Raw genomic sequence first — 15,665 nt, 5'->3', positions numbered from 1 at the left:
ACAAGCACAGAAGCCTCTCTTTGATTCAGAGCAAACCTGCACACAAGACTGATATCAAACTACTCAGATCAAGCTAGGTCTAGATATGAATGCTTCTGCATGAAGTCTGCATAGGGAAAAAGCAGAGTTACCCACCAGCACTGTTTAGCTAAACATGAACCACTGAACAAGCTTTTTTTCTTTTACCTCATCAGAGTACTGAACTAGAGCACTTCACCATATAAAATGCTATTCTGTGTTCCCACATCATTTGGATGTAGTCCAGTATTGAAGTTCATCAGCATTAAACTAAGAAATATCACACCAAATTCTGTTAAACATCTGCAGTTAGTTCCAGTACTTGTTACCATCTACACTGCCTTGTACAGAAACACAGCACTATGTGATGAGACAGTCAATTTTGTAAATCTTTGGTAAAATGGTGATCTGTTATGTAGATTTTTTAAGGATACTTAGGAGAAACTATCATTATATTAGGACTCCAAGTCCTAAATCTTGTCAGGTATTTTAAACATTACTATGGTATTACCAGTACCTTGGATTAAAAAGTAAAATGTCTAAAATATAATTTAACCTCTCAGATGAAAACACTGAAGGGAAATTTTTATTATCACATTTATTGGAGAGCATAATATTTTTCTGGACTTTTCCATGACTGAAATGAGCAAATAAGAGTGGTTTTCCTTTTTTTATGTAAAATTCCATTTATAAAGAAATGTAAAATTACTCTTAAACTGACCTGACAAGAGTCTGCATTATTTGATGGAATTTAACAGAATGGAAATTGATGAACAGTACACGGTTCAGTTATAAGAACATTTAGAAAATTATTCTGTCACTGAAATAAGAGCAATCAACAATCTGAGTTGGCATAAGCAAACTTTTGCAAAAAAATCAAACATATGAGCCAGATTTTAATTATGTCTTACTAACATTGTCCTTGATATGCTAAAATCTATTTCTTTCACACACTGAAAGATAAAACAGCAAGTTTTTTCTGACGTTTTTTGATATCATGCAAACTGCAGACCCCAACATTCTGTCTCAGAACACAGTGGGAATTTTATTGAGTTGTTGGTTTTTTTTCCATGGAAAAAGGATCAACTCAATGCACCAGCATGCAGAAGTAAAGTAACCTGATTAGACCTCCACATTACTAGCAGATTAAGCAATAATAATCCCTTGCAACAGGGAATTCAGATCCAAATTAGCTCCCTGGGAGACTCAGGCTCACTATAGAACTTTTACTTCAGCTTCAGGTCTGCATTCAGAAATGTTGGCACAGGGAGATAAGATTTGCAATGCCTTCACTGACCAAACTTGCAAGCATTTGCAGTAAGACCCAAAGCAACTTCATTAGTCAAAGCACCAAAAGGCACATTGAAAAACTTTGCTGCATGTCCTTTTTTGTATGGAATGCGTAGTAAGGGAGTTGTCCTGGTTCTGTTCAACTCTGCTGCTCCTCTTCACCATTACACTGGCAATGAATCTTATGTCGGGCTCCTTCAATGCACCTGTATCAGACAGATCTGCAGGCCAATCAATGTACCACTCATAGGTACCACTATAAGAACACCATGCTCCTGATTCTCTCAGTAATATCAACAAGCATTTAAAAGTTACAAGGCTGGAGATTTTCCCAACACATACAGAAAAACAGGCACAAAAAAAACCCTTCACAGATTTGAAAGTATAATGAGTACAGCTGCCCCATGTTCTTGGAAATTCAGCACAAACTTCTATAAAAAGCCATTTGTAAGGCAATTTCATGTTTAAAACATCCCACAATACTATTGCAATGACTGATATAACTAAGTATTAAGGAACTTCTAGCAGTGTTTTTCCAACATACATTACAATACAATAATTCTTACATTGCATTTCTTCTTAAAACCAGCACTCCCCTCTGAAAAAGAAAGCAAAAAATACTTTTTCCTTTCTTTTATAATCTTATTTTCACTTCTAATGGAAACACAGTAATTTGACAAAATTATTTACATTTCATTTGTAATGCATTACAAAGAATCCTCAATACCTTTTTAGCTTCAATACCTTTTGCCATTGAAGGGATTAAAGAGATGAACATTCTATTCTTTAGAGCACTGCGTTCTTCCCTAAGGGAGCAGTTACATACCAACAGGCTGCTGTGAGGGTGGAAAAATGCAATAAAAAGCTACAGCCAGTTCACATCATGATAATTTCAGCTTTGACAGTGGATTGTGCCACTGCGGTGTACCACAAGCTTGTGTCTTATGTTCCTGTTCACCAAATCTTCTATTTGACTCCCAGTGAAGAAACCAGTATGGTTAAGCAGAGGACATGGAACAATAAGTGAGGATTTTCACCATTACACATGTCCATAAAAGATCTTTATTGATATGCATGACAAATGTTTCAGTCTGTATGAAATCACTGGAGGAGAATCATACACGAAAGTGAAGAAGAGGAGCCTTTTGCACCAAAAGGAAATCCCCAACATGCATCTTAAATACGTGTCTACAAGCTGGGAAGAAAAAGTACGTTGGGAACAACCAATACAGAAAATGAAAACCGAAGTTTTAGGAGCAAGGGACTGCTGTAAGTCTGCAAAAAATAAATATCTGGGCAGACGAGATGAGGGGAATACTGGGAATACCTAGTGACCATCATATTTGAGTGAAAAAGAGAAGAAGAAGACTGCAGCAGCAAACCAGGTTTCATGGGAGTACCGTGATTGTGAAGAATGGCTATCGCTGGGGGGATCTGTGTACAGATAATTATTTCAGGAGAGTTACACTGTGTTACAGTACTCATTGCACAGACTGAATTACTGCTGCAATGCAGCATTGTGTTCTTTGGCGGAAATAGGAATACACACCATAACCTTCTTGCCTAGTCAAGCCCATCTCTGTCTATGAACTGAAGCAACCATTATGCTGTTCTTCAGCATAAACTGCATGATCTAGCATTTTTACCTACCTAGTTTAATACAGCCTGTAAGATACAATAGGTGCTTAACTCAGTTGTAATTAAAGATTATTATATATTCTATACCGTTATACTTGTACTAGCATGTCTCAGAAAACATTACTGAAGAATGTAAAGAAATCTGTTACACATTCATGACACTGTAAAAAAATAAGAGCTTTGTGAGCCATAGGATACCTCAACACATTAGAAAAAGATTTTATTATTTGTCTACAACAGAATCATTTATACTATATCAAAACTATTTAAAAATACAAGACTAAATTCACACGTGCTGCAGATACAGGTAGTTCTACAGACTTCAGTGACACTGCATCTGTTCCATATTGCTGGGAAGTCTGTTCTCCATTCCTACAATATTTTGGTCATCCCTTTTTCCTACAACAAAACTTTGCACAGACTCAAATGCAAAAAAAAAAATCTGGTCCAGATTAGTTTCCTTAAATTTTAGTTACAGGAGAACATTTCCTACTGTTATAGAACAAACACAATAAATTAACAAAACCAGCATAGTTTCTTTCTCAGAATTATTCATTATCAATAGACTTGATCTTAACAGCTTGTATGACTACTGCCAAATCACTGGCCCAACAGAAACATCTACAGACAGAATGTTACAACCTAGAGCTCTTAAATGTCAGGTTTCTTTACATTGCACATAATCTCTAAAGAATTAATTTGCCTCACTCTAGTTTCTCACTTCTGCTTTCACAGGTTTCTCAGTATTTTCTTCTCACAAATCAACCTCACTGAAATACTTCAGAGACTTACAGGATGAGTTAATTGTAACCTCCTATTCAAATGGAAAAAATATATCACTTATTCAGTTGTCTTTTCTTATTTGTACTTTATTGAAGAACAAATTCAGTAGTAAGCACTACTTCAAATGAAGTAATCTCAGCAATTATGAAGAAACATTACCCCTGCTTGGTCAAACTCAAAAGGTGCAACTCTGGCAACTTGAAACAAAATATCCATATTCTAAGCTCACCATACAAAATACAAAAGAAACATGAGTTTATTGCACAATTTTATCACTTCTCAGAAGTGAGAAGCTATAAAATTATATTTAATATTTCAATTAAGTATCAAAGTTATTTAAGTTGCAAAATCAATTACTGAAAGTTAGATATTACCAGATATTTTAGAACAGATCAATAAGTAAATGAAGTTGTCCTTGGGAAGAATTTATGTGATTACTCCTTCCTCTGTGTTTTTTATATACAAGCAAAAAGCTGAACTGAACACACAGGTTAGTGGAAATCTGACTTCTCATCATATCTAATTATTAGATTTCATTATAAGAATCAGCTCACAAGTTATGTTCCAAAGAATGCCTATGTCTTTAAAAAGAAAATTATTAATACTAATTCCACTATAAAAAATCAAACACTGTAAATTTCCTATTACAGTTTTCATTCCTTCTCCATTTTGGTTTAAGGAGAGCATGCTGAACTATAAATATTGCAGTACACATTTCTGACACTTGAAATGCAAAACTATCATTTGGCAGCAGCAAGAAACTCTTTTCCCAAAGTGGGAAATAGACTACTGGCACCATGACTCGAGGCATTGCTGTCCACAGCATTACACAAACCTTTTCTTTGCTTTCTCCCATACAAACAAGGAATCCCTAGCCTCAGGAGCAAAGGATAAGAATGTACAGCTCTATTTCAGTGTAGGCTTACAGGAAGCTCAGTCCAGTTACTGCCACTGCCTGATGCAACCGCTCCGGCAGTTACCACAGCATTTTCACACCACCTTGTACACCGTGTCGCCAGGATTTGTGCTTCTGGCTCTTCAGTGGAATAGCATTTGGCTGCCATTTTCCCAAATAATTTCGATACATTTCCTGAGCAAGGTTACCTTGAATCAATTTTCAAGGTCAAATGGGGTTGCTGGAGTTTTAACCAGCCACCGGCTGATATATCAAAGTTATTCTGCAACTGAGAATTCAGAGACCTCTAAAGTCATATGGAAAAGCTGCTGCTATTGCTATGCTGATCTATAAAATTTGGGACTGAAAACTGTTCTTCCAATCAACAGGTATTTTCTTTTATTTAAGAACATTACTCACGGACATAAGTGAAATGGTCAGCACAATGGAGAGTAGTTGGGAAAGCAGGTAAAAATGTCCTTTATGTTGTGTATACTTCTGGTACACTAACTTAGAGAATTTCCAAAAAAAATCTTCCAAGAAAAATTCTACCACAAATACTTCAAACGGTAATTCCATACCACTTGAGCAGTGACTACTCCTTAACAATGTAATATAAATCAAAAGGAATAGCTGCAATGAGTAGATTGTGCTTCTGAATGTGATTTTTGGTCTCACTAATTCAGCGTTTGGAAAGTTTTGTGCATACGGGCTTTTGCAATGTGGAAAGAAGACAACTGTAAGAATGACAAGACATGAAAGGTCAACAGGAATCAGATTATGCTATAAAACTAGCTTCAGGATGCCTTGGCAGTTTCACACGCTCAGTTTTCTGTACTGGTGACACATCTGAACAGCTATGAAACGGTTTGGTTTTTCATGCACAGATCAAAACCAATGGGAGTTTTTGTTCTTGAGTCTGAAGTGCAGAGCTGAGCCCAAAGGGAGTGTCTGATATGCACTGCATGCAGGCTGTGATTCTATGGTTATCTTAATATGGAGAGTGGGTAAACAAAAAACTTGTATAGTAGCGAAAACAAAATTAAGCAATCTTTCCTAAGTATTTTTCATGGTTTCCTTTCTAATGTGATGCTGATATAATGGGAAATATACTGCTAAATAGAAAGAAAGTGATTATGTTGTCATTGGTTCATAATCAAATGGAGAAAGCTGCCTGCATAATACATTCAGCGTACCTTTAAATGACATCAGATAACAAAATCTTTACTTCATTTACAGTTTTCTTTGCAGGGGGGAAATTGGGTCCATATCCTATAGTATGGCACAGTGACACACAGATAGTAACATACTATCTAAAAATTATTAGGCATATCTTAGAAAACAACACTACAGCAGTGAGCTTGTTATGTAGCAGCATCACACTGAAAATAAAATAGTCGATGATAATGTGGTCTTTACAAGTAAAACAAAGAGTAATTTACTTAAATGGATGAAACCCCATCACAACTCTCATGCATGCCAGGTCAGTGTGACTGTGCAGACATATTACAATCATCTCATTTACTTCCACAACAAAAGCAAAACCTTGCGAAGAAATTCCAGTTCGCTCTAACACTAGCAGAATGAGAACAAAAATAGGCAATACGGACATAGAAAATTAGAAGGATTAATAAGGAAGACAAGAATCACTCTAGAAAAAAACTAGGTATGAATCTACTCTGTGGACACGCCGTAGCACACGGCGGGCTGCAACCACTAAAATCCCGCACAGAAAATAAATGCAAGAGGCGCAAAGGTCGGCAGAAGGTCCTCATTACCATACCCACCCAAACATGGCTGACACCGGGGCGCACCAGCCCCCGGCCGCCGGGCTGCCCCCGCCTCCGCGGGGCGAGAGACGCGAGCGGCGCTGCGAGGCACCGAGGCGCGGCACCGAGCGGCCCCGCCGGGCGCCGCCCACGCTCCGCAGCAACAATGCAGCGCCGGGCCCGGCCTCGCCCCGCGGCACACGCTGGGGATGCGCCCCGCGGGCCGCTCCCGGTGGTACCCGGCTCCCTGGGCAGCCGGCTCGCCCCGCTCTCCCCGAGAGGGCTCGTCCGTGCGGCGCGGCACATCACCGCGGAGCTCCGGCGGGGAGGCAGCCCCGCTGCTCGCGGAACACGCGCTACACACGAATCTGAGATGTTTTACGCAACACGCGGGAGATGAATGAGACTTCTTTCACTCGGAAAAGGATAGAAGTTCCTCGCCCTTCACAATAGCAATAATAATAATAACGCCTATTAAAGCAGCCCCGTGCATCCTTTTAACCTACGGCGCAGTTAAAGCACATGGGCGGCTTCTACCCGGCGCTCGCTATTGTTTCCCGGGGGGCCAGCTCTCTCCCCGCCAGCGAGAGGCTGGCGCCAGGGCGAAAGCAGCCTCCCCGGGTGGGCTGGGGGGACCCCGACCCGCAGGAGGGCGGACACCGGGAGGAAAGGAACCCCGCACACATCCTGCCCCTTCCCGCCCGGCGGCACACGCGGGGCGGCCGCGGCCCCGACCGCATGGCAGGGCTGGGGAAGCGCGGCCGCCCCGCGCACCCACGCTCAGCACCGCTCCGTGCCATGCTCTGCCCTGCCGTGCCGGGCCGGGCCGGGCCGTGCCTTACCTCCACCCGCCGGGCGCCAGCTGCCGAAAGGGGGTCCCGGCTGCCCCCAGGGGCGAGGATGGCGAGCGGGGCCGTGTGGGCGCGGGGCTCAGCGGCGGGCAGGCGGTGGCAGCCACATGTGCCCAACCCTCACTGCGACGGCGTTTAAAGACAGACATAAAAGCGGCGGGGGGAGAGGAAAGGGGAGGGCAGCGCCGGGCCGGGGGAGCCGCACCTCCTGACGCAGGGAGGAGCGCCCACCCACCCGCCTGCAGCAGCATCTCTCTGCCGGAGGCGGGCGGGAGGAGGCAGACGCGGCAGCGGGAGGACCGGCAGGGAGGGGGCCCGTCCGCACCGCCAGCATCCCCGCGGCCACGCTTAGGCACGGCGGATGCCTCATTTCTGTCCTCATCCCCATCCCCTGCCGCCTCTGCGCCAGGCTCCTGACGGTCCCCAGGTCCCTTGTGCCGCTCTCTCGGGCTGCCAGCGGCCCGCCCTGCCCTTCCTGTCGGTGCGGTAGCGGCACACGGGCGGGGGGCGGCCTCCGGGGCGGCCTGCAGAAGGGAAGCAGGTGCACAGGTGGGAGCTTCCTTGGGCAACACGTAGGTTTTCCAAAAGAAGGGGATTAGTAGGTATGAGGTGTGTGGGACCTAGGAAGGAAGAGAGATCGGAAGGAAGAGAGGAGGCAGGGGGGCAGCCGCAGCGAGTACACCTGCTGGAGGTGGGCAGGCGGCTGGGAGTGAGCTTGGGGGCAGAAGGGATGGAGAGAGTGGGGGTAAAGAGTGGAAGGCACCGACCATCCCCGTGGTGATGGTGCACAGGTCTTGTAGCCCCGACTCCTACAGCTGCTTCAGTCGCAGGAAGGAGATGCTTTGCTTCAACGCCTCCCCTTAACATCCTGTCATTAAGTGTTCACTGCCCTTCTGTCAGTTTTTTCTCTGTTGCATTTCTCTTTGGGAAAAAAAAAAAAAAAAGAAAATAATAGGAAAAAAAGAAAAATGCAGATCGATCCTGCCTAGCAAGGAAGACTTGCAGTAAAGATGAGGAAGTGAGCTGTTCAAATGTCCGGCAGCCAGGTGGGAGAGGTGCGCTGGCTTTGCTGAGGATAGGCACGATCGAATGGAGAATGAACTGGTTTTAATGCTCGCTGTGTGAACAGTTATTGCAATAGCTTCAGTATTAACATACCTTATTACACCTTATTACCTTCTTTACCATACTTATTACCTTATTACACCTCGTGAATCAAGGAGAGATTTTCCTTCAGAATACAGAAGATAGTCTGCCTAGATGATTTGCACTTCCTTCATCTTTTACTGAGAAACCTGTGATATAAACTTATTTTCATTTCTGCTTCATTATTAAAAGTAATTCATCGCAACATTGTGCATTTCTTGATATTGGTGATAGTTCACTTAACTAATAATTTCCACAATTTATTTCAATTATGTATAAAAACAACCCTGTAGACAAAATAGATTTTCCACTCACTGATTGAATATTGTCTGCAACTCAGGAAAAATTAACTTGCCTCGAATAAGTTTCTAACTGTGAAGAATTTTTGCTTTCATTTGCCAGATCATGAGTGATACTTTTTATTTAGTAAATTAACTAGTAATGTTATCAGATGACTGCATTGTTAATTGAAACAGGAAGAAGTCATTTCTGGATCCCTTTTAATTCTTTGTACTGTTAATGGTGAGCTTAGATCTGAGGTAGGGAGCTACACATGCACAGACATAGAGAAAACCTCATTTGCTGGTCAAACTATCCAAGTGTCGCTGCTTGTGACTCAGGAGATTTGAGGATAGAGAGAAAAAAATCTAAGTGGAAAGCAAGAAATGCCAGCATAACAAAAGTTGTTATCCTAAAAAGCAAAGCCTAAATGCTGATGTAAAAAGCTCTACACCATCAAACCTTAAGAAAAAAAAAATGCTGAAGGAGAGAAAACAACTGGAAGAAAAACAGTTATGCCAATTTTATTTTTTCTGCTATGTTTTGCTGTCTTGTCACTTGCAGAGATTTTTAAATATTGTCAGTTGGAAGAGACCCACAAGCATCATCAAAGTCCAAAGTCCTGGCTCTGCACAGGACAACCCCTCACCACACTGTGTGTATGAGAGCACTGAACACTTCACAAACTCTGTCAGGCTTGATGCTGTGACCACTACCCTGGAAAGGCTGTTCCAGTGCCCAGCCACCCTTTGGGTGAAGAGTCTTCTCATAATATCCAACCTAAATCTCCCCTGACACAACTTCAGGTCCTGTCACTGAACAGCACAGAGAAGAGATCAGTGCTTGCCTCTCCTCTTCCCCTCACAAGGAAGTTGCAGACTGCAGTGGGGTATCCCCTCAGTCTCCTCCAGGCTGAACAGACCAACTGACCTCAGCCACTCCTCAGATGGCTTCTCCTCAAAGCCCTTCACCATCCTCATATCCTTACTCCGGATGCTCTCTAAGAGCTTGATGTCTTTCCTAGATGGTGGCACCCAAACTGCCCCCAGCACTCGAGGTTAGGCTGCCCCAGCTCAGAGCAGAGGGGACAGTGCTGTGCCTGATGTACCCCAGGACACGCCAGGTTGTTCCTCCTGGCTACCAGAGCGCTGCTGGCTCATGTTCAACTTGCCATGGACCAGGGCCCCCACGTCTCCTTTTCTGTGGTGGTGCTTTCCAGTTTCTCATTTCCCAGTCTGTCCATACATCCAAGGTTGCCCCATCCCAGGTACAGAATCTGACACTTAGGCCTTATGCATCCAAGTATCATTAATATTCTCAGTACATATAAATGACACTTTTTCACATGCTGGGTAAAAGTAGAATTAGTATTGCATTTTACACCCTTTGAATCTGTCACTTTTGTTAATATTCACTCTTTGTCTTAATGTTAGCTCAGCACTGAATTTTACCTTAAGATATTGCACTCCAGAATATTGTGGATTATAAACTAAGTGATAGCAGTAATTACCAGCTATACCAGTTTGTGTAAGAAACAGCCATTCCTATTTTTTCCACTTCATGATCTAGTAATTCTATGATCCTTTTCAACATAATTATTTTATTTTTATTTTATTAAATGTAGCCTCTTTGTTTAAGAACTGTGGTAATCTATTCAGGAAAACAAATATACGATTTGTTTCCAACAGAAGCAGTAGGATTAATTAAAAAAAAAGAGTAAAAATGTTTTATAAAAGCTGCCTATTAGCACTGATTTTATGATTATGAATACTTCTGAAGTTGGGGAACTTCAGCTGAACAGAACCACTGACAAGTCACTGTACCATCTTATTGCTGCATCATTCTGGCTGCTCTTAGTTCTTCAGGAGATGCATCTGGTCAAGATTCTGAAGGAGATTTTACCTTATTGCTCAAGACACAAATTGTCCCTTTGGACATAGCAAGCACACTAAACATGGATTTTCTGACTGCAGCACCTGTTTTTATGTTCTGGAGACACTGAGAAAGGCGCCTTATTCTTCCAGACTGGGGCAAATCAGAGCATATTGCAAGCTTTGGACCAGCACAGAGAGTAAAATACTGAGTTCCAGGAACACTGTCAGTTGAGGGTATGGCTAGTTAGGGTTTGAGATATGTGTTTGAAGTTTAATTTTCCCTAAATTGAAAGTGTAGATGTTATTGATGGAATGTTATAGTGACCATAATTTCATTAGCAGAGGAGAAAGAATTAACATTCAAAATATTCAGATAGATACAGAGTATCATGTAAAGTATAAGTGTAGCCATAAACCTATGAATTTTGGTATTTGAAATACAGAACTTACTGTTCATTAAGGAATGCTTCTATGTGTTATGTTCATCTATGTAACACATTGAGAGCCTCAGAAGCTATATTCTCCTCTGAAATCCAGCGCTTATCATAAAGTCATAGCAATAAAATCATACCCAGGGAAAGTTCTTTCTGATCCCCAAAATTCACTGAGACTAGAAAAAAAAAGATTATATCAACTCAAAATGCTGCATAAGTTAAAAATAATTTCCTCTCATGATATATTCTATCTGAGATGCTGCATTTTCCAGAAAATTGTTGGGGATATATTTTTTAAATAAATTAATACTTCTATGATAGAATGAAGCAAGTATGAATTGTTATTTCAATTACTACAATTCATAATACCATATAAATAACAGAATCTAATATAGAGACAAAAGAAGAGCATTTATTTTCAGAAATCCCCAAAAGACTTTTACAGATTTAATCAATGACAAAATAATTTCTCTGGCAGCAAGGAATAAAAAGCATAAGATGTTCAATTGCAAGCCATGCATGAGAAATACTTAAATGTATTTAGGCATGTAAAATGGACATTTCTATAGCGTGTTTGAGACTATCAAAGGAACGTCTGGAACTGTGCTAAGGCACATGAAAAATAAGGAGGTGATGGGTATTGCCAATATGACTTCACTAAAGGCAAATTGTGCCTGAAATCACCTACCTGGAGCTAGTATTCCTGTTAGAACTGTACAAAATATTTGACACTGTCCTGCATGTAGTCTAGTCTCCAGACTGGAGAGACATAGATTTGGTGATGGAACACTCAGTGGATATGGAATTGGCTGCCCAGAGTTACAGCTGGAAGTCCAAGTGGAGACCAGTGGCGAGTGTTCCCTTCAGGGGCTGGTATTGGGACTGGCACTGCTTTACATTTTTGCTGGTGGCATGGACAGTGGGATCAAGTGGACCCTCAGCAAATTTGCAGATGACAGCAAACTGTGAGGTGTGATGGACATGTTGGAAGGGATGCCATCCAGAGGGACCTGAACAGGTGTGACTAGTGGGCCAATGCAAACCTCGCGAAGTCAGGGCAATCCAAAGCACAAGTACAGGCTGAGTGGAGAATGGATCAAGAAGAGCCCCAGAGAAAGAACTTTGGGCCGTTTGTGGATGAGGAGAGTGACACAAATTGGCAATGTGAGTTTTGCAGCCCAGAAGGCCAACTGCATCCCAGACTGCATCAAAAGCAGTGCCCAGCAGGGTGAGGGAAGTGGTTCTGACCCTCTACTGAGTTCTCATGAGACCTAACCTGGAGTGCTGCATCCAGATCTGAAGTCCTAACATAAGGAAGGCTGCTCTATGTGGCCTCCAGGACACAGGGAAAATAACAAGTACTCTGCTCAAAGAAAAAAGGTCTCAGGTGTGGTTATCACTGCTACAGCTTTGCTAAAAAATACTTAATTTGAAAATTAAGAAGCCAGTAGTTTACTGAGTTGTTTTCTTTACATCAAAAATAGATCTGTATTGCAACATAGCATTCAAAAAATAAAATGTTTACATAGAAGTCTAATATTTTCAAATTGTCATATACTCAGCTTTTGAACATTTTATATTGATATAAACCATTATATATATGGACACATAGGCATCACATAATAGTTCAACATACAGCTGCACTCAGTGATTTCTTCATAGATGTACTATGTCCTGAATGACGATAAAATGGAAGTTTGTTCTTTTTTTCAAAGCTTGCAGAGTAGTCATCTAAAAATTATTTTTGTGTGTAGAACAATGTGTCACATTTTAAATATTATACTGAAGTCTCAGTACAGAATAGCCTTCATGTTAAGCTCCTACCTGAAAGTGCACATGATACTCAGAATTGTTCCTTATGTTTGAGCTAGGAGAATTATAAAGTTTTACTATGCTTTGGGGGTTTTTTATCATTGTTTAAAGAAGTGAGCCAAAATGGAACCCTAGTCTCCTCAAAATTAATTCTAAAATTCATGGCTCTAGGATAACATGAGCTGTGTTAATCTGTACATTGCATGAAGAAAAGTGGTTTAAAGAAAAGTTACACAATGTCTCTGACTCTCTTGTCTCATGAGATTTCAGAGCAAGACAGTTTGCCAGTGTATTTTAACATATGTCCTGAGATGACAGGCTTCTGGTCTGAGAAAATCCAAGCGTATTTCTTAATCCCGGGACTGGCAAGGGCAAATGTAAGGCTCCACTAATGTATGCAATCCTGTGAGTCATCACTGCCCACAGAAGCTATCATTCTCTACTTGCAGCCTAATAACTGGGTTATTCTAGAATAACATGAAATCCATGTTAGATTTTGCCCATGTCTTACATATGCTGTGTCAAGGGTAGAAATTACTTTTTTCTCTCCTACATGCAATTTTCTCTAAAATATGTGTACAAGGGACTGGTATATCCCACATGCTTCAAGCTGAAACCCTTAAGAATCAACCACAACTTGACCCTTGTGTCAAAACTCACAAACAATTAATGTGAAATAGTTTTATTTTAATACATTGCAATTGTAAAGAAATGAGGATATGTAAGCTTATAGTGCATTGATAGAATTAGAATTTAGTTGTCAGCCATCATTTAAGGCCAGGGAGTGAGGATCAGGATGTGTGTTGCATTCACAGGAATAAGAGACGGGAGGGGACAACTGGCATTAGCAAATCTAGCTCTGTGATATCCTAGTTAACCTGCCTGTATACACTTGTCCCTATATTTATCATGTTCATTCTTAAAGCTAAGTAGGTTTCACCACTGCATCTTGCTGAAGTTTCTCTGGAACTTCCCTTCTGTGATTGTTTAAAACCTCCTTTGAACAGTCACAGCCACAGTCACATCATTATTTTTTCTTGTGCCAAAAGGTTTTAAAACTTTCTGCCTTTCTGCTTTCTGCCTTTCTATTTTATGTATCATTACGTAATTTTGGAGGGTTTCTCCATCATTCCCTCCCTTTGTTTTAGTAGGGTATAAAACTGAGGGTTTTTAGAGCAGCGAAAGATAATACAAACTAACCTCATGCATATTAATCCTGCACATCATGAAAATATATTAGCTTGAGTCTTAAAAGGAGCAGGCATGTGACAGTTTAATCCAATATTGTGCTAGAGAACCGTTTTTCCTGAGTTAATCTGTTACATCTGTGTGAAACAAGAAGTAGCTCCCATGTAGCACAGTACAGTGCCCATGTAGTACACAGTGTTTCCAGTTAAATACAGGACCAGAACAAAGTTCCAGCTGGACAGTATCTATCTTCAGCAGTGCTATATACTAGAGGTTTACAGAAAATCATGATGAACAGTGCAAGTATGACTTCTGTTATTATAGCAAATGTTTAATTATTTTCCTACATTTCCTATAATTAAGAGAAAATACTAGTTTTTTCAATAAAAATAGCTACTATGCATGAATTATCATTAGCAAATCCATACAGAGCTTACCAATTTTTATTTTTCTTTGGCTACTTTTTATTTCAATTTGATTGAAAAATCAGCATATGACTGAAGTCAAATGAGTAGTCCCACTGTTCATCTTAAATATATTTATTTTCAGACATATTTACAATTCTTGATTTAATTTATTCATTGTCAAAAATTATTAAGGAACATCTTAGAAACATGTATTAGAATTTATAATCTGTAGTACTTCTTGGTATTCTGGGATGGAAATCATATGACTTTTTCCTCTCTTGACTGTCTCCAGCTACACTTTCAGAAATTGAAGTTTTATTATTGAGATTTGATCAATTTTAATAATTCTCATTAGCGAAACTGCCTCTGTCACCAAGACTTGCACTACCAATTTTGCTTGAAGACTCTAGAGAAGGCTCTAACAAGCTCTCTAAATTTTTGCATATTTTACTTAAGGACATTCCGTAATTACTTATTGCATAAGTCCACAAACTTCTGTAATAAGTTTCCTAACTTCTTAGTCTAGGTTCCTCTGAAACCAAAAATGCTATTTACAGAATTACTTAACCTCTATGTTTATGTAGACCAGGTTCAAATTTGCAATGGTGCCTTTAGTTTGGACTAGAAAAATTAATAATTCCTTCAAATACCAAACTAACGCACTTATGAAATTCAGCTTGGTTTTGTTTGTTTGTTTGTTTGTTTGTTTGTTTGTTTGTTTGTTTGTTTGTTTGTTTGTTTGTTTGTTTTGGGGTTTTTTTTTGTTAGATTGGGTTTTAGGGGGTTTGGTTGGTTGGTTGGTTTAGCTATACTAAATGCGAAAATACATATTGGTGTATCACAGTTACTTCACAGACATGATTTACCTAACACAGTGTCATCCAGCCCAACACAATTGTTAATTAGATTTCTTTAGGGGGATGTGATAAGTTTGTTTCTGGCCATTTGTTCTGTCCAGCATCTGGAAAGAACCTTAGTTTAATCCAGACTCCTAATTTTGAGGCAGCTGAAAGAATTCCATTTCTTGCCCAGGCATTTTACTTAGGTAGAGATATGAGATCCCAACTTATTAAATTGGTCACATTATGACAGAAATATTTTGACATAAGTTTGAGATTCAAGCTAACTAGTTATACACTTTGCCTAAATCTATATTATTAGAATCTGTGATGAATAAATGTTTGAAAATGACAGTGTTTGAACGACAACTTACTTCTTAGGCTATGTACAAATGCTAGTTTAAAAATAACAGGCTGTAGAAAAATTGACTTTGGATTCTAG

General features: G+C 40.4%; 1 protein-coding gene across 1 annotated transcript in view; it reads right to left on the bottom strand.

Moving 5' to 3' along the window:
* Positions 1–7,437, bottom strand: part of SLC6A15 (solute carrier family 6 member 15) — a 36,171-nt gene extending 28,734 nt beyond the window's left edge. The window contains exon 1 of the mRNA XM_033058223.2: positions 7,236–7,437. The gene's annotated coding sequence lies outside the window, so the exon portion shown is untranslated. The remainder of the gene's footprint in view (positions 1–7,235) is intronic.
* Between the last annotated feature and the right edge of the window lie 8,228 nt (positions 7,438–15,665).

Source organism: Catharus ustulatus, chromosome 4 (genome assembly GCF_009819885.2).
Source record: "Catharus ustulatus isolate bCatUst1 chromosome 4, bCatUst1.pri.v2, whole genome shotgun sequence".
NCBI lineage: Eukaryota > Metazoa > Chordata > Aves > Passeriformes > Turdidae > Catharus > Catharus ustulatus.
The sequence above is the reverse complement of the archived record's forward strand: the minus strand, read 5'-3'. Positions and strand labels throughout refer to the sequence as shown.